General features: G+C 46.9%; 1 pseudogene across 1 annotated transcript; it reads left to right on the top strand.

Annotated features, from left to right (window-relative positions):
- Window positions 1–3020: 3020 nt before the first annotated feature.
- Window positions 3021–7548, top strand: LOC148142857 (uncharacterized; annotated as a pseudogene). The gene is made up of 2 exons (XR_015751038.1): window positions 3021–3242; window positions 4403–7548. The product of XR_015751038.1 is annotated as an uncharacterized LOC148142857 (transcript).
- The last annotated feature ends 86 nt before the right edge of the window (window positions 7549–7634 follow it).

Below are 7634 nucleotides of genomic sequence, written 5' to 3' on the forward strand. Positions count from 1 at the left end.
TGAGCACAGCGATCTCTCTTCTCTCCCCCCTCTTCTATTCTCTTTTTTTCATGCAGGGGTTCAATTTGTGACTTGAAACAACTAAAAGCAAAGGGAGGGGACAGACTGGAAAAGTTGGTCCAGGTCTGTGTCTCAATTGGCAAACACATGGCAAATGCATTACCTCAGTGTGAAGTTATAGCTGGTGTTGTGGAAAAAGAAAACAGCACAAAGCATTGTTTAAATGATCATATATTGGGATGGCAGAAGCTGGAGATCAGAGTCAAAAAATGTGGCACTGGAAGCACAGCAGGTCAGACAGCATCCGAAGAGCAGGAGAGTTGATGTTTCAGGCACAAGCCCTTCATCAGGAATGTTGTGTGGATGGACAAAGAGGTCTCAGCATTTTTTCACACCAGGAGAAATTGAGGTCTGCAGATGCTGGAGATCAGAGTTGAGAGTGTTGCTGGAAAAGCACAGCTGTTCAGGCAGCATCAGAGGAGCGGGAGAATCGACGTTTTGGGCTGATTCTCCTGCTTCTTGGATGCTGCCTGACCTGCTGTGCTTTTCCAGCAACATATTCTTCCACACCAATCAATGCCAGTTGTCAGACAGCTGCAGCAAGCAATGCGCAAGGCAAGTGGTATATTAGCAAGAGGAACTGAGTTCAGAAGTGGGGATGTCTTCCTGCAGGTATGGGGTCACTGAATACATTCAAGGCTGAGTTCATCTGATATTTTAAACAAAAATGAATTGGATGGGTATTGGGGAAGGCAAGAAAATGGTTGTGACGACCAGTAAAAGAAGAATTAAAGTCAGACAGCACAGAAACAGACCCTTATCCGAGGATGGATGTGGTGTTCCCTACATTGGACAAACAGGCAGAAAACTAGCGACTAGGATATATGAACATCAACTAGCCACAAATAGACATCACCCACTATCCCTAGTATCCTTACAGATGCATGAGGAAGGACACCACTTCGACTGGCACAACACATCCACCCCAGGACAAGCTAAACAGAGACACGCATGAGAATTCCTAGAAGCATAGCATTCCAACCAGAATTCTATCAACAAATACTTTGACTTGGATCCCATTTACACCCCGCCCCCCGAAAAAGAACAGGAAATGACATTGCCATACGAAATGATGCCACCACAGGAAATGACATCACCAACCCAAAGAAACCCAAACATCTAAATAGAAAGTGGGCTACACCACTGGTGCTTCATCTGGAGGCTCACTGCAGATGTTACCTAGTATAGTGATGGAAAATGAACCTTTCAGCTCAGCAAGCAAACCTACATCCAGAACCTCACCCTGAGCTACAAACCTTCTCAAAACTCACCAGTTTCATGGTCCAATCTGGTTGCTGAGATTCTTCATATTGATGGATCCACTCCAATTAAACACTGGGAAGAATGAAGCCACTGGTTTCCAATTTTTTGCATCCATCTTCATTCCTCAGCCTCCATCTCTCTCCCTTATAACTCTCAGATTCAGCCAGGCTGTTCATAACTTGCTGCATTGGATTCTGAGAGTAGCTTCTGACCTGTGCCAGCACAAAGCCTCCTGTATCCGCCTCTGTCACCTCATTCGAGCCTGTCCCATTCTCAAAGTAGCTGCTGCTGCCGGAATCATCTTTGGTCCCTTCCTTACCTCCAGGCTTGACTACTTCACTGCTGCAATCAATAATTTTATGCATTTGCCCTTCTGTAAACTTGAAATCATCTAAGACTTTGCTCTTGTTTCATGGCAACAATTCTCATTCCTCTGTGGCTCATGTGTCCACTGACCTGTGCTGGTGCCCATTCAAGCAACAACCAAATTTTAAAATTCTCATTTTAGTCTTCAAATCTCTCCAATGGTTTCTCCCATCTTTATCTTTGTAATCTCTGTATGTTGAGATGAGTGTGCTGCTCCAATAGTGAGTGTCTTTGAACAGAACTTGCAGGTAATGGTCTCCCATGTAACTGCTGCTCTTGACCTTAACGGTAGTAGTTTGAAAGGAGCTATCTAAAGAGTTTTGACTTTCCAAACATCCTGATATTGCTTTCTTGATAATTGATTCTAACAGCTTCCCATCAACAGCTGTTGAACTAACTGGTTTGCAATTTCTCACGTATTGCTTCTCTTCCTTTTTGAATACAGGTGTTACATTAGTATTTTTCCACTCCAGTGGATTCATAAGATATCAGAGGCCATTCAGCCCAACAAGTCTGCTCCGTCATCCAATCATGGCTGAAGTCAACTCCTTTCTAGCGCTTTCTCTTCGTAACCTTTGATCACCTTGACAATCAAGAATCTACCTATCTCAGTCTTAAGAAAGATTCATTGAGTTTATTTTATGTCCAAGGAATTTTGGAATATTGTAACTAACGTATCCACTGCCTTTAGTACATTAGAATGTAGGCCATTAGGCCCAGGGGACCTGTCTGCCCTCAATCCTGATAGTGTACCTATCGACGTTAATTGTTTAAGTTCTACCCTTTCGATAGCCTCTGACTTGCCGGTTCCAATAGGGATAGTATTGCTGTCCTCCAATGTGAAAGCTGAGGAAAGTTTTGATTTAGCAGCTCTGCTATTTCAGTGTTCCCCCCACTAACTCAGCGGTTTCATCTTCCAAGGGACAAATATTTACTTCAGCGATTTTGTTCCCTTCAGCATACCAATACCAGCTCTTGCTATTCTTTTTGATATTTTGTGCTGGGTTTATTTCGCAATTTACCTTACCTATTTTTATGAATTTTATTCATATCCGTTTGTTTATGTCTGAAAGTTTCTCAATGCTTCAGCCTTCCAGAGGTCTGGAATAACATTGCTGAAAATTGAAAGAAAATACGTTCAAACTTAAAAGAAACTCACCTTTCAAATGGCTGGGGGCGGGGAAAACGATTGCCCCGCCCCCATTGTCCGAATTCTTGGAGGATTCCTCCGACCGCGCCACTTCGGCGGGTGATGACGTCACCAGGAGGTTCCCCCCGCCCCCTTTGAGTTGGCGCATGTGCAATGGGACAAAAACAGTGTTACGGAGTGTGGGAGAGGAATGGCGCCGGCGGATGAAGGAGCAAGAACAGGAGCCGCTGGAAAAGCTGAGCAGGTCCGGCAGCTCGTGTCGGGAGGAATGTGAGGAGGTGTTTCGGGTCCGGGGATCCTCCTTCAGAACAGGACCAGGTTTCAGGAACATCCCGGGGAGGTCGCCAGGCCCGAGCGCCAAGACCTGGCTCCTGCCCCCGGGGAGAGGAGACAGTGAGACAGGGTAGGATTGGGACCCGCGGGAGGAGGGAGACTGGGGAGTTTATAAACTCCTAGGGGGAGGCCTCAGGCCTCCAATAGAAGCCCCGCAGGCCCAGTGTTTACTTCACCGGCGAAGGAGCTCTCGGGTTGCCCGGGCAACCGGCCGCCAACTTTGTGAGGGTCAGGCGCCTGTTGTCTTGGGACAGGGTTGTTGGATTGTTGTATAATATTGATCTCCTCTGTACTTTTAATCTTGAAGATTTTAAAAATGTACACTGGCTTCAATTTATGAATTCTAAGTACAGAAGCAAAATATAAACATCTCCTTGCATGCCTCCCAACATGTACATAGGGGCCAAGACCCTTTTGATTAATGAAGGTGGTGCCCAGCAGACTCCTGCTCACAACCTGTTCTGTCAGCCTTTATGGGAGAGATATGATAGCAAAACCCGTGTAGCCAAGTAATTTGAAGTCACACTTTGGTGCTTTAATCCCCTCAAATTCAGCATTACGTAAAGGCTATAGGTGTACCAGACTCCCTAGGACAGCCAGGATGGATAACAAAGAGGAGAGCTGAGGTGTTATCCTCGTCAAGCCTGTAACTTCTGCAAAAAACACCATCAAGTTAGTTAAATGCAATGTCCCCTTCAGCAATCCCACGCTGACTCTTCCTAATCCACCTTTCTCCGTGTGACTACAAATTTTGACCAGAATAACTATTTCTGCTTTTCCACCAAATTTAAACTGGCTGCCCTATAATTGCTGAGCATATATTTACGACCTTTCTTAAACAAGGCTGCAATGGTTGCAGTTTTCCAGTCACTTCCTCCAATTCCATGGAAGACTGTTGAATTATGGCGAGTGCTCCCATAATTTCTGTCGTCCCTTTCTTCAAGATCCTTGGATACATTTCATCGAGTCCCAGTGCCTTGTCAACTTCTAAGTGCCAACAGCTTATCGAAGACTTCTTTCATATTAATTTTGAACTTATACAGTGACAAAGTCACCTTGTTGGTTGCCCCGTAAGAATTAGAGTGGAGTGAAAACAGAGGGGGAGAGAGAGTGGGATGGTGTTTTCAATTTTGTGGAATAAGAAAAGAATATTCTGCAGAAAGTAGAATTGCTTGTTCTGAATTTCTACCCTGCACTGACAGTGATGAATTTTATAATTTCTTTTTGCAGCGTATTTGAAGATCTGAAGACAGAAGTTTCAAAATGAACAGGTGGAAGCGTTATGCCGGAAACAATGACTCTCTGCTCCTCGGATGCTGCCGGACCTGCTGTGCTTTCCCAGTGCTGCGCTTTTTGACTCTGACTCCAGCGACTGCAGTCCTCACTTTGACATCAATGTCTGACAGTCACCCAATCCATCAGGACCGCAACAATTTTCAACTATGATTCTGTGAGAAGGAAACAAGCTTTTTGGTTCTTGTTTGAGTACTTTTTCAGCATCAGTGGGACTGGATGAGAGACCCTACTGTTGCAGCGCACTGAGCGTGGAGCGTGTAACAGCTATACGGCCTGAAAACAGGAATTCACAGTGGGGAGGGGCTGTACAAGTGTTTGCGTACAGCTGAAGCTTCAGCCATGGAGAAACCAGAGGAATCCCGTACTGTGGAGAAACCATGGAAGTGTGGTAACTGTGGGAAAGGCTTTTGTGCCCCGTCTGCCCCAGAGGCTTATCAGCGCAGCCACACCGGGGAGAGGCCATTCTCCTGCCCAGTCTATAGGAAGGCCTTCAGCAAATCCTCCGACCTGCTAAAGCACCACCAGATCCACAGAGGGGAGAGGCCATTCAGCTGCCCTGAGTACGGCAAGGCCTTCAGCAATTCCACCACCCTGCTAACCCACAAGCGGGTCCAGGCAGGGGAGAGGCCCTTCAGCTGCTCAGTGTGGGAAGGCCTTCAGCAATTCCTCCGACCTGCTGAAGCACCAGCGGGTCCACACAGGGGAGAGGCCATTCTCTTGCCCTGACTGCGGACAGGCCTTCGGTGATTCCTCTGCCCTGCTGACCCACCGGCAGGTCCACACAGGGGAAAGGCCCTTCAGCTGTCCCAACTGCGGGAATGCCTTCAGCAAATCCTCTGACCTGCTGAAGCACCAGCGGGTCCACACGGGGGAGAGGCCGTTCTCCTGCCCGGAGTGTGGGAAGGCCTTCAGCTATTCCTCTGCCTTGCTGGCCCACCGGCGGGTCCACACCGGGGAAAGGCCCTTCAGCTGCCCCGAGTGTGGGAAGGCCTTCAGCAGTTCCTCCTACAGGCTGAACCACCAACGGGTCCAGACGGGTGAAAGGCCTTTCAGCTGCTTAGAGTGCGGGAAAGCCTTCAGCAATTCCTCTAACCTGCTGACCCACCGGCGTGTCCACACACAGGAGAAACCCTTCAGCTGTCCCGAGTGCGGGAAGGCCTTCAACAGTTCCTCCCAACTGCTGACCCATCAGCGGGTCCACACAGGGGAGAGGCCGTTCCCCTGCACAGTGTGTGGGAAGGCTTTTAGCAATTCCTCCAACCTGCTGAACCACCAGCGGGTCCACACGGGCGAGAAGCCCTTCACCTGCTCTCAGTGTGGGAAGGGTTTCACCCGCTCCTTCAACCTGCGGAGCCACCAGCGAGTTCACGAGGATTGAAGGAGCAATGGGTTGGAGGGGTTGGGTGTGGAGAGTATGTGCGCTTTGACCGTGAGCTGTTTTTAAAAAAAAAACCTACTTTTTCTATGCCTTTTTGCTGGGGGGAATCTGAAGCTGTAACAAAGTTGGGTCACAGTAAAGTTTACCTGAACTTAACGTCAGGCTCAGGTTCTCATTGAAAGCTTTGAGCTCCAAATGGTTTTTGTTTTAAAGCTGCTCATTTCTTTCAGCCTCCTGCACTAAGTTTCCAATGTCGTGTATCAATGGAGCAGTGAATGAGTAGCTACTATCGTTAGAAATTGTACATTTTTCAGGCTGTAATGAGTACTGCACCATTTCATCAGCATTGTAAAGTTTACTGGCAGCAGTAAAGGGTGTGGGCCGTGTTCACTAGAAACGACGTGGAGGAGCCGGTGTTGGACTGGGGTGGGTAAAGTTAAAAATCATAGTTAAGTTAAAAAGCACCAAGATATAGTCCAACAGGTTTATTTGGATGCACAAGCTTCCAGAGCACTGCTCCTTCATCAGGTAGCTGTGGAGCAGGATCATCAGACACAGAATTTAAAGCAAAAGATCACAGTGTCATGCAACAGAAATGATATATTGAAAAAAACCTGGATTGCTGTTAAATCTTTCATCTTTTAGAATGGGTTGCAGGTTTTGCTTCATTAATGTATAAATCCCAGAACATTTTTTAAGTCAGTCTCGAGATGACTTAAGGTTTTATAAAAATAGGTGACATCTCAGCTCTCACAATGTATGAAAGGTGTGAAGTTTGAATGTGTCTGTATCCGAATCTTGAATCAGACTGGTTCTATTACCAAAGTAGGAATTTATAAAATAATACATGGATTGACTACCTGCCGATTTCTGCTCAAAGCGCACATCGAATGTATCTGCAAATGCAAATTCACCACATCGACCCATATGTATGTGTTTGCAAGTGTGCATGCTTGGTAACGTTTGTCTGTGTGATGGAGTATAAGCCTCTGAGAAGGACAGAATAGTGACAGACATCATCTCTGTTCTCTGCAGTTGGCAGCAGGAGGCCAGATGGCATCAGGATTCAGGAACCAACGTGCTCAGGGCTGGAGAAGTGGGAAAGGGAGGCTGCAGTGGGTGTGGTTCAACAATGTCAGGAGGAGACAGCCAGTCAGAAACTACAAAGACAAAGCAGAACCCCAAAGCTATGGGCAGCACAGTGACTCTGTGGCTAGTGCTGCTGCCTCACATTGCCAGGGATCTGGGTTTGATTCCAGCCTCTGGGGACTGTCTGTGTGGACTTTGTGCATGGTTTACCTCTGGGTGCTGTGGTTTCTACCCACAGTCCAACAATCTGCAGTTTAGGGTAATAAGCCAGGCGGAGCTGCAGAGCTATATGGTAGGTGAGTTGGTCTGGTGGGAAGCTGGTTGGAAGTTTGGTGTGAATTAGATGGGTCAAATAGCCTGCAGGGATTATATGATTCTGCTACCATGACCACGTGTATATTGAGAAGTGACTGCTGTGGTCCTGGGAAAGGTGGGATTTGTGGTGTCGCTGCCCGCTGTCCATTCTCTCCCTGTCCCCCCAACTCTTGTCCATTTTCTCTCTCTCGACCCCCAGCCATTCTCTTTCCTTACTTCCCCCAGCACCTGTTGTTTCTTGTGCCTCAAGACTTCTTTGATTGCTGTATCAATACTTTCTAAGAAAAGAGAGAGAGAGAATGGATGTTGATAAGTCTATATGAGAGATGGGGGTGATGGCTGATCTTTAAAATGAAGAATCGCTAAAATGATATATTCAGAAAC

The sequence above is a fragment of the Chiloscyllium plagiosum genome, unplaced genomic scaffold, assembly GCF_037043375.1.
Source record: "Chiloscyllium plagiosum isolate Xiang-an unplaced genomic scaffold, Cpla_swu_hap1 HiC_scaffold_27, whole genome shotgun sequence".
In the NCBI taxonomy this organism is placed as follows: Eukaryota; Metazoa; Chordata; class Chondrichthyes; order Orectolobiformes; family Hemiscylliidae; genus Chiloscyllium; species Chiloscyllium plagiosum.